General features: G+C 41.0%; 1 pseudogene; it reads left to right on the forward strand.

Annotated features, from left to right (window-relative positions):
• The window catches only part of LOC124008025, a 96,238-nt pseudogene that overhangs the window by 43,564 nt on the left and 40,008 nt on the right, over positions 1 to 12,666 (forward strand).

The following is a 12,666-nucleotide window of genomic DNA, read 5'->3' on the forward strand; positions in this document are numbered from 1 at the left end:
TTATTGATTTATTTAGTGATTTCTCCAGGATTCACAGGTTTTAAGAAATGGCGTTTCAATGTTTTTCTTTTGCCGGATAGGGAAATCTCAAACTACATTTTTGATATCTTACAAAGTGGGATTACAATGGATTTAATTATAATTTTTGCTGGAAGATGTTTTATTTCTTAAAAAAATGTTTTTTTAAATCATGAATAATAAAACACTAATATAGAGTGCATTCGGAAAGTATTCACTTTACAGCCTTATTCTAAAATTGATTCAATTAACTTTTCCCTCATCAATCTACGTATGATATCCCATAATTACTCATTGAAAGAGGTTTTCTTTTAATTGTTGCATTTATAAAATAAAAACCCCCAGAAATACTTGTTTTACATGAGTATTTGCTATGAGACTTAAAATTGAGCTCAGGTGCATCCTGTTTCCATTGATCATCCTTGAGATGTTTCTACAACTTGATTGGAGTCCATCTACGATAAATTCAATTGATTGGACATGATTTGGAAAGGCACACAGCTGTCTATTTAAGGTCGAAGGAATTGTCCGTAGCGCTCAGAGACAGGATTGTGTCGAGGCACAGATCTGGGGAAAGGTACCAAAACATTGAGGGTCCCCCATTGAGGGTCCCCAACAACACAGTGGCTTCCATCATTCTTAAATGGAAGAAGTTTGGAAGCACCAAGACTCGTCCTAGAGCTCGCCGCCCAGCTAAACAGAAATCGGGGTAGAAGGGCCTTGGTCAGGGAGGTGACCAAGAACCCAATGGTCACTCTGACAGAGCTCCAGAGTTCCACTGTGGAGATGGGAGAACCTTCCAGAAGGACAACCATCTCTGCAGCTCTCCACCAATCAGGCATTTATGGTAGAGTGACCGGATGGAAGCCACTCCTGAGTAAAAGGCACATGACAGCCCACTTGGTGTTTGCCAAAAGGCACCTAAAGGACTTTTAGACCTTGAGAAACTAGATTCTCTGGTCTGATGAAACCAAGATTGAACTCTTTAGTCAGAATGCCAAGCGTCACATCTGGAGGAAACCTGGCACCATCCTTACGGTGAGGCATGGTGGTGGCAGCATCATGCTGTGGGGATGTTGTTCAGCGGCAAGGACTGGGAGACTCGTCAAGATCGAGGGAAATATGAACAGAGCAGATCCTTGATGAAAATCTGCTCCAGGGCGCTCAGGACCTCAGACTGGGGCAAAGGTTCACCTTCCAACAGGGCAATGACCCTAAGCACATAGCCAAGACAAGGCAGGAGTGGCTTCGGGACAAGTCTCTGAATGTCTTTGAGTGGCCCAGCCAGAGCTTGGACTTGAACTCAATCAAACATCTCTGGAGAGACCTGAAAATAGCTGTTCAGTGACACTCCCCATCCAACCTGACAGAGCTTGAGAGGATCTGCAGGGAAGAATGGGAGAAACTCCCCAAATACAGGTGTGCCATGCTTGTAGCATGTCACGTTCGTTGTAAGAAGGAGACCAAGGTGCAGCGTGGTATGGGTACATTCTTTTTTATTATAAGAACGAACACTGAACAAACTAACAAAATAACAAAACAAACCGTGAAGCTAATATGAGTAGTGCAGACAGGCAACTAAACATAGAACAAGAACCCACAAACACAAAAGGGAAAATGGCCACCTAAATACAATCCCCAATCAGAGACGTCAGAACACCATAGACATATACAGTGGGGCAAAATAGTATTTAGTCAGCCACCAATTGTGCAAGTTCTCCCACTTGAAAATGAGGCCTGTCATTTTCATCATAGGTACACTTCAACTATGACAGACAAAATTAGAAAAAAAATCCAGAAAATCACATTGTAGGATTTTTTATGAATTTATTTGCAAATTATGGTGGAAAATAAGTATTTGGTCACCTACAAACAAGCAAGATTTCTGGCTCTCACAGACCTGTAACTTCTTCTTTAAGAGGCTCCTCTGTCCTCCACTCGTTACCTGTATTAATGGCACCTGTTTGAACTTGTTATCAGTATAAAATACACCTGTCCACAACCTCAAAACAGTCACACTCCAAACTCCACTATGGCCAAGACCAAAGAGCTGTCAAAGGAAAGAAAGAAACAAAATTGTAGACCTGTACCAGGCTGGGAAGACTGAATCTGCAATAGATAAGCAGCTTGGTTTGAAGAAATCAACTGTACTTATTTTCCACCATAAATTGCAAATAAATTCATAAAAAATCCTACAATGTGATTTTCTGGATTTTTTTAGAAGTGTACCTATGATGAAAATTACATTATTTTGCCTGTGCTTAGCTGTATTCCGTGTATTTTTATCCAAGAAATCTCCTTAGTCCTTACCGATGACAAGCATACCCATAACATGATGCATCCACCACCATGCTGGAAAATATGAAGATTTACAACTCAGTGACATGTTTTGTTGGATTTGTCCCAAAATAACGCTTTGTATTCAGTATTACTTATTAAGTGCCTTGTTGCAAACATGATGCATGTTTTGGAATATTTGTATTCTGTACAGGCTTCCTTCTTTTCATTCTGTCATTTAGGTTAGTATTGTGGAGTAACTACAATGTTGTTGATCCGTCCTCAGTTTTCTCATATCACAAACTCTGTAACTGTGTTAAAATTACCATTGGCCTTGTGGTGAAATCGCTGAGCAGTTTCCTTCCTCTCCGGCAACTGTGTTAGGAAGGACGCTTGTATCTTTGTAGTGACTGGGTGTATTGATACACCATCCAAAGCCTAATTAATAACTTTACCATGCTCAAATGGATATTCAGCGTATCCTCTTTATATTTTTACATCTAGGGGCGGCAGGTAGCCAAGTGGTTAGAGCATTGGTCCAGTAAGGAAAGGTTGCTGGATCGAATCCCTGAGCTGACAGGGTGAAAATCTGTCGTTCTGCACCTGAACAAGGCAGTTAACCCACTGTTCCTAGGCCATTATTGTAAATAATAATTTGTTCTTAACTGACTTGCCTGGTTAAATAAAGGTTTAAAAAATCTTCAAATTCCTTTCTTTGCAAGGAATTGAAATACTTCCCTGGCCTTTGTGCTTGACATTCACTCCTTGATTGAGGGACCTTTTTATGTGTAGGGTACAGAGATGGGGTAGTCATTTAAATATCACGTTAACCACTATTATTGAACACAGAATCAGTCCATGCAACTTACGTGACTTGTTTACTTATTTAGGCCTGCCATAACGAAGGGGTTGAATCATTATTGACTCATGATATTTCAGCTTTACATTTTTCATTCATTTCAAAACATTTCAACAACAAAATATTCCGCTTTGACGTTATGGGGGTATTGTTGTGTAGATCAGTGACAAAAAAAATATCAATTTAATCCATTTTAAATTCAGGCTGTAACACAACAAAAATGTACATACAACATCAAGCAATTACCAGCCAATAAAATCTAAACTCTCCACCCTTCATCCAAAGCAAACTATGAAGTTTAAATACAGTATTTCCCCACTCTCTGCATTCATAACTGACTACACTGTCTCACATGTTCAGCTTCTCAATCATTAATAACAGGGAAAGAAAGGGTCCATTTTCCCACATCAGCTTAGACTGCAGGGCACTTTCCTATTGATTCCACCCCTGATGAGAGATGCTAATGAACCAGGATAAGCAGCTGAGGAGAATAGAGATGAGTCTACTGGCACTGAGTGGGTCTACTGTCACAGCTTGTGCCTCACCTGCGCCGGGCTAATTAATGTTGTCTCCCTCTAACCCCTATTATTCATAGCATTGTATGCATGCATTACCCGGAGATCTCGTGTAGAGAGCGATAACTTTATGTGGCAATCACGCTGATTGCTTAAATTAAAGCCAATATAGAAATATGTCAACAACTGGCCCCCTATGGATATTAGAGTTTGTGTGAGGAGATTGGAGCCAGAGCATACTGTCGTGTTATTTTTCATTATTTATAATTGGTGCGTTCACAGTTAGTATGTCATAACCATTGGAACATTGATCAGCTGCTTGCCTCACTATTAGTATTCTGAAAGGGAGTTGAACATGTCTACTCCACTGTCTATCCATGCCAGCGTGGAGTTCAGCCTCCTTGAATTATGCATCGATGCCGTTATGGCCCTGCGATTTCTTTGCAAGCTCTGTGCGGTGTACATGTTTGTTACTGACGTGCTGCTTATTGTATTGATGTCATTTTCGTCATGTGCCCGTGTGTCTAATACTGATGTGTTGATGCTGCTGATTTGGTCCAGTTCCCTCTTGAAAAATACATCTTTATCGCTACTAGACCCAAAGAAAAATGGTCTACCGATTATGAACAATACATGTTAGAGCAACCCAAAGCATTTCCTGTCAGTGTAAGAGGTGACTGTAAAGTATGAACATTGTTTGGTGGTGGTGGCTGTGGACTCTTCTTACCCTTCTGTTGTCCTCTTGGCCAGGTTTCTGTTCTGGACAGAATGGGGCCAGAGCCCCTGCATCGGTCGGGCCCGGCTGGACGGATCAGACCAAGTTGTTCTGGTCAACTCTGGAATAGCATGGCCCAACGGGATCTCCATAGACTATGAGGTATATTTAAGCGATAAGCCCGGTGGGGGTTTTGTACATGGCCAATATACAGCTAAGGGCTGTTCTTAGGCGAGGCGCAACGCAGAGTAGCTGGATACAGCCCATAGTCGTGGTACAGTATATTGGCCGTATACCACAACCCTCCCGAGCTGCCTTATTGCTTTTTAGAAACTGCTTACCAACGTAATTAGAACAGTGAACAGTCATTTTTTGTCATACCCATGGTATACGTTCGGATATACCACGGCTGTCAGCCAATCAGCGTTCAGGGCTCAAACCACTCAGTTTATAAAATATAATAATGAATGCCATTTAGCAGATGTCTTCATCCAAAACAGTTTATATACATTAATCTCCAAAAGTTATTGGCACCCTTGATAAAGATTAGCAAAAAAGACTATGAAATAAATCAAACACAAATACCGAGCTGTATTATATGGTATTATTTTGATTTTATGATTATATTATTTCAAAGTAATACAATTGCAAAAAGAGATTTTGTTGAACAAGTTCAAAAAGAAATGATCTCAAAAAGACCGGCGTCAAAGTTATTGGCAATCAGTGGGTGCAGGCATTGTATTATTTGTGACCCGAGAGGGAATCAAATCCATGGCGTTGATGTTGCTAGCTCCACACTCTTACCCACTGAGCCAAGCAGGAGGACCAGGTGTTTTTGTCCCCCAGAGTGCACACACAGCACTTTAGCCTCCCTCTGATCTTCCTGGCTGAAGTGGCATTACACTCTGCTTTGTGTTATCTTTTTATAATGATACTCTTCCCACCATCATATACCTGAAGTTTATTTTCTCAACATTGTATTCTAGGAAAATAAATTATATTGGTGCGACGCCCGCGCCAACAAGATAGAACGGATCAGCCTTGAGAGGGGAGAGGACCGGGAAGTAGTACTGTCATCCTCAGCCAGCAACGCAGCGGATCTCTTTTCAATGGCCGTCTATGGGCCTTACATATACTGGGCTGACAGGTAATTTATTCTTCCAGAAATGTTATCGTATAGTACAGTCTCTCCAAACAGGCTCCATAGAAGCCTTCGCCAGCTGCTCTACCCTTGTTGGATTAACCACCTGCACCACAAGGTCACTTTAAATACCAATCTAATTGACAGAGAAAAAAGGCAGAGCATTTAGAAAAGACACCTTCTCTCTATTTAAATTGTGCGTACCTACCTCAATGTCATCCACAAGGGCAGCCAGGTCCCGTCACCTTCTGTCAGACCAGCTGTCGAGCATATTTTAGCTTCTGTCTAGTGTATTTGGATGAGTTTTTCTGTTTTAATTAGTCGAGGGCCATTGATTATCCCTGTGTCGAACTTCCTGTCACCTGGTGTCAAGCTCCCTCCTCTTCCTGTTGTGTGTGTGTGTGTGTGTGTGTGTGTGCGTGTGTGCGTGTGCGCGTGTGTGTGTGCGTGTGTGCGTGTGTGTGTGCGCGTGTGTGCGCGTGTGTGTGTATGCGTGCATAGGGCTCATGCCAGAGGCTCCATTCGCAGAGGTGTTAAGAGTTATCCAACGGAGGGAGCCACGACTCTGAGGAGTGGTCTGGGAGTCAACTTGAACGATATCAAAGTCTTTAACCGAGGACGGGAGAAAGGTTGAGGTTTCAACTTCCTTATCACTTCCTTATTATTTCATGTTCTTACCTGGCTGTCAGTACCTGCGGTTGTTAAGTGTTCTAGAATAGATCTGAGATTAAAGGGCCAATCAGCAGTTGAAACAATAACATCGTTCTTCCCACCACTGTTTCAGTAAAAAGGTGAAGGATGGGGCTGGAAAAAATGTAATCACTCTCAAATGCATAAACAGAGGTATGGATGCAAGGATATCCATGATATTAAAATTGGAGTTTAACCATGTTTTCTTAACATTTACTTTGTTTTCCAACATTGGAGTTAAACAAGCCTATATTTGGGGTTCTGTTGGGGTACAACAGTTAAACTAAGCTTATGAGGCATTTATTTCTAAGTTATATAAGAATCAATAGGTACAAATAATTTATTAATATGTTCAAAAATGTATGCAGCAACTGCTGATTGCCCATTTTTAATGTGAAGGTATTTCAACCTCTTGCAATACAGAAACGTAATGTCTGAATATTGACTAACATTGATACTACAACTTCATAATGGAATCTTATTCCTTATGGTCAACACAATACATTTCAGATTGACAACCAATAAGACTGTGGGGAACCTTACTTGATCTCTGACCTTTGACCCTGTCGTTGACTTCCCTACAGGAACCAACCCGTGCGGCCAAAACAATGGAGGCTGCCATCAGCTGTGTTTCCACCAGGGCAGTGGGAGGAGGACGTGTTCCTGTGCTCACGGCTACCTGGCTAAAGGTCATCAGTAATCTTTTGTGTTTTGATTCATCTCTTTTATTGCCTCTTGTTTGCCTTTTATTCTTACATGTATTTATTTTTACTGTAAAGTGTATAGCGATTTAACATTTTTTCCACATCAAATGGTTCTTATTTCAATTAATCACCGTTTTAAAGGCTCAATTACGTAATCATTGTCGTTTGATTAGACGGTCTCAGCTGTCAACTGTACGATGGCTACCTTCTCTACTCTGAGAGGTCGATCCTGAGGAGCATCCACCTATCAGACGACAGCGACCTCAACTCTCCCATCAGGCCCTATGAGAACCCTGCCTACTTCAAGAATGTGATAGCACTGGCCTTTCATCACCAACAACAGAACTCTGGAGTCACCAACCGGATTTTCTATAGTGACGTTCACTTTGGGAATATACAGGTTGTCAATGACGACTGGACTGGACAGAGAGTGATCGTTGAGAGTAAGTTCACTTTGATAAAGTCTTTGTCTGCTCATTTATCCAATTACTAAGTGAATTACTAACTATTTGAAAAGCTGGAAAATGTTTGGCGTATCATATCTACAGATATAGGATCTCAATTTGAGTCAATTTTGCTACAGCAGGAAAATAATCTTGCAGCAACAAGAAATGTGAATTTTTGTAGGGACAAATCAAATCTGAAATTTCTAAGTGGTAATGACAAACTGTAGAGGCCTTTTAAAACCTCAAATACACTGCTGTGCAGGAAAATTCTCAGCAACCAAAGAGTGATTAAGATTCTACATCTGTAGCAAAGAGAAACGGGGGAAGTGGAAATCCTTGTAGAATGCACTTGCGTTCTCTTCTCACCTCCTTTCACATTGAAAGTGTTTATTATTTCATTTCTGCACCATACTGTAGCTTCCTCCCTGCCTTCAGAAAGATGAGAGAAAAGACTGATGAGCAAGTAAAGCTGCTGTTTCAAGAAGTGAACATTTCTTTCCCCCAATTTCAAAAGTCTTCAACTCTCCATTGACAAGAGCTCAAACTGTTACTTGTAGTGTGAAACCAGGGGGATCCCACATAATCTGACTGCCTTTCATGTCCCACTGATGTCAACACTTAGAGGCCGACTCAAGCCTCTTTTGTACGTCTGACAGAAACTCTGATCTTTTGCCACTTCTATTGCTTTCATTTTGTCACTGAACGAAGTAGCAAAACTATCAAAGACGGCGTTGTACAGCAAGATGAGATGTCAGTTGCAATGATTTTAGAAGTGATACATTAAATTACGTTTGCTTCCATTCAATAAACGTTTTTCAACAGAATCTGCAAATTGAATTCACCGCTGATCATGCGTTAACACAGTTCACTTTCATAGCAGCCATGTTGTATTCCTTCTTGCATCTATGTGCTCTCCTCCTCTCACCTTGTCCCTTCAGTGGGCTTCAATGCACAACACATCAGCTGTATGTGACCAGGCGAAAAAAAACATTTCCAAGCCAAACCGCTACACACAACCTACATCAATGTCACCATATTAGCTAAAGTAGCTAATAGAACTAATCCGTTAGTAAATCTGTACGATCATGCAGTAACGTTAGTGTACAGTCAGTAAGCAGTTACACCGGCGGGCCCCGGTGGCAATAAATTAGTCAAACCAAAAGCTTACCTTAACTTGGAAGAGTTCCAGGGCTGTGTTGGAAAATCATAGCCAGCTAGCTAACACAACATCCCTCTGTTTGAGCTGGGTGTTTCAGTAGGCTGAACTAGCTAGCTGCATTCGCTAGCTAAAAAAGTGAAACTGAAAGTGAAAAAAAATACTCTCTTTTTTCTCTCTTGCTTCTCCTTCATTTTTTATTTTATGAAATTCACTGTCTTTCTCTCTCTTTGAGTCATCTACTCACCACATTTTATGCATGGCAGTGCTAGCTAGTCGTAGCTTATGCTTTCAGTACTAGATTCATTCTCGGGTCCTTTGATTGGGTGGATAACATGAAAGTTCAAGCTGCAAAACCTCTGATAGTTTGGAGGACGTCCTCCAGGAGATGTTATAATTACTGTGTAAGGCTATGGAAGGGGTTGAGAACCACGAGCCTCCTAGATTTTGTATTGAAGTCAATGTACCCAGAGGAGGACAAAAGCTAGCTGTCCTCCGGCTACACCATGGTGCTACCCTACAGAGTGCTGTTGAGGCTACTGTAGATCTTTTTAAATGGTTAAATTATTCTTTATCCCTTTCCACTTGTGTGTATAAGGTAGTAGTTGTGGAATTGTTACTGGTTATTGGTTGGTTATTACTGCATTGTCGTAACTAGAAGCACAAGCATTTCGATACACTCACATTAACATCTGCTAACCATGTGTATGTGACAAAAAACATTTGATTTGATTTGATGTTTTATCATTGTTTTATTTTATGAAATTTATGAAAGTAGGGTGGTCCTCCCCTTCTTCCTCTGAGGAGCCTCCACTGATAGACATATAGTTAATATCAATGTCAATAGATGGATATGACATTTCTTCTGTATGCCCATCTGATATAGTGTTTTAGGAGGGATCAGCTGAACACACACACACACTCTCTCTCACATCACACACACACACACACACACACACACACACACACACACACACACACACACACACACACACACACACACACACACACACACACACACACACACACACACACACACACACACACACACACACACACACACACACACACACACACACACAGATGCCTCGGAGGTGTTGCAGTATAGTTCCCTAATGCACATAGACAGCAGATCCCCGTCACCCCATAGCCCCTGTAGCGTCTGTGTAGTAGGCTAGGCTCCATGCTGACTGGGCTCAAATATATCTGACTGACCAGGAACGGGGAAGGAAGATCCATCAAAATCACCGAGGGGGTTTGGTTGTTGGAGAGGAAAGGCAATAGTGGTTGCATCTATAGGAGGCCAGCTCATGGAGAAAGCACCAGCACTACTCCCATATAATGATGAACAAATATGATAATTAAGTATCTCCTAAAATAATATTTTTGTCAACCATATAGGCCTATCCCTTGCCCAAGCAAGTGTGTGATATTACCCTATTTGCAGAATTTATTCGGAATACATTTGGGCAGATGAAGAGAATAGGATTTGTTTCCGCTTGTTTCAAGATTTCTCAGTGGTGTTGCCTGCTTGTACACTGGTTGTATTCTCAATTATTTGTAGTACTTTTCCTTTTTTTACTGGTAGTGAATGTTGATTTGTATGTCCTAGTTTGTGCGATTGTCCTGTCTGAATGTGAAACAGTGAACAGTATTCTATTGTTCATCTCTTAGCACAGTGGGACATCTTTACACCTGCCTAGGCTCGTTAGGTTCCATCCATGCATTGATTTATCTTTTTGGAAGAAACTCTACTGTTCGGTACAGCGAAATATTAAATATATTCACTGGGATATCCAGGTGTATCCCGATGAAGATTATCCACATATGGAACCAACCAGTGTTGATCGCTACCCAGTACAGCTGAACACTGCATTCATTCATGTCTAAATGCATTATGTGGAAACCTCCACAACACCACCACATGAGACAACCTGTGCCAGATCTCTCTCTCTCTCTCTCTCTCTCTCTCTCTCTCTCTCTCTCTCTCTCTCTCTCTCTCTCTCTCTCTCTCTCTCTCTCTCTCTCTCTCTCTCTCTCTCTCTCTCTCTCTCTCTCTCTCTCTATATATATATATATATATAGTTGAAGTAGGAAGTTTACATACACTTAAGTTGGTATCAGTAAAACTAATTTTTCAACCACCCCACACATTTTTTGTTAACAAACTATAGTTTTGGCAAGTTGGTTAGGACATTTACTTTGTGCATGACACAAGTAATTTTTCCAATAATTGTTTACAGACAGATTATTTCACTTATAATTCACTGTTTCACAATTCCAGTGGGTCAGAAGATCACATACACTAAGTTGACTGTGCCTTTAAACAGCCTGGAAAATTCCAGAAAATTATGTCATGGTTTTAGAAGCTTCTGATAGGCTAATTGACATAATTTGAGTCAATTTGAGGTGTACCTGTGGATGTATTTCAAGGCCTACCTTCAAACTCAGTGCCACTTTGCTTGACCTCATGGGAAAATAAAAAGAAATCAGACCTCAGAAAAACAAGTGTAGACCTCAACAAATCTGGTTCATCCTTGGGAGCAATTTTCAAATGCCTGAAGGTACCACGTACATCTGTATAAAAAAAATAGTACGCAAGTATAAGCACCATGGGACCACACAGCTGTCATATTGCTCAAGAAAGAGACACATTCTGTCTCCTAGAGATGAATGTGCATTGGTGCGAAAAGGTACATCAATCCCAGAACAACAGCAAAGGACCTTGTGAAGATTCTTGAGGAAACAGGTACAAAAGTATCTATATCCACAGTAAAACGAGTCCTATATCGACATAACCTGAAAGGCCACTGAGCAAGGAAGAAGCCAGTGCTCCAAAACCACCATATAAAGCCAGACTACGGTTTGCAACTGCACATGGGGCAATGATCTTACTTTTTGGAGAAATGTTCTCTGGTCTGATGAAACAAAAATAGAACTGTTTAGCCATAATGACCATCGTTATGTTTGGAGGAAAAAGGGGGAGACTTGCAAGCTGAAGATCCCAACCGTGAAACAAGGGGGTGGCAGCATCATGTTGTGGGGGTGCTTTGCTGCAGGAGGGACTGGTGCATTCACAAAATATGGCATCATGAGGTAAGAAAATTATGTGGATATATTGAAGCAACATCTCAAGACATCAGTCAGAAATGTAAGGCTTCGTCGCAAATGGGTCTTCCAAATGGACAATGACCCCAAGCATACTTCCAAAGTTGTGGCAAAATGGCTTAAGGACAACCAAGTCAAGGTATTGGAGTGGCCATCACAAAGCCCTTCCCTCAATCCTATAGAAAATTTGTGGTCAGAACTGAGAAAGCGTGTGCGAGCAAGGAGGCCTACAAACCTGACTTAGTTACACCAGCTCTGTCAGGAGGAATGGCCCAAAATTCACCCAACTTATTGTGGGAAGCTTGTGGAAGGTTACGCGAAACGTTTGACCCAAGTTAAACAATTTAAAGGCAGTGCTACCAAATACTAATTGAGTGTTTGTAAATGTCTGACCCACTGGAAATGTGATGAAAGAAATAAGAGCTGAAATAAATCATTCTCTCTACCAATATTCTGACATTTCACATTCTTAAAATGAAGTGGTGTGTAACGGTGTTCTTCGTTTGTAGAAAGAGAGTCGGACCGAAATGCAGCGTGGTGGTTACTCATGACTTTAATGAAAAAAAGCGACATATGAAATAACTAATACAAATACAAAAAAACAACAAACGGAACGTGAAACCTAATTACAGCCTATCTGGTGAAACTACACAGAGACAGGAACAATCACCCACGAAATACACAGTGAAACCCAGGCTACCTAAATACGGTTCCCCATCAGAGACAACAAGAATCACCTGACTCTGATTGAGAACCGCCTCAGGCAGCCAAGCCTATACTAGACACACCCCTAATCAACCACAATCCCAATGTCTACAAAAACCCCAATAAGACAATACAATAACCCCATGTCACACCCTGGCCTGAAAAAATGATTAAAGAAAACACAAAATACTAAGAGCAAGGCGTGACATGGTGATCCTAACTGACCTAAGACAGGGAATTGTTTACAAGGATTCAATATCAGGAATTGTGAAAAAGTTTAAATGTATTTGGCTAATGTGTATGTAAACTTCCAACTTCAACGGTATATATAC

Source organism: Oncorhynchus gorbuscha, linkage group LG21 (assembly GCF_021184085.1).
Source record: "Oncorhynchus gorbuscha isolate QuinsamMale2020 ecotype Even-year linkage group LG21, OgorEven_v1.0, whole genome shotgun sequence".
In the NCBI taxonomy this organism is placed as follows: domain Eukaryota; kingdom Metazoa; phylum Chordata; class Actinopteri; order Salmoniformes; family Salmonidae; genus Oncorhynchus; species Oncorhynchus gorbuscha.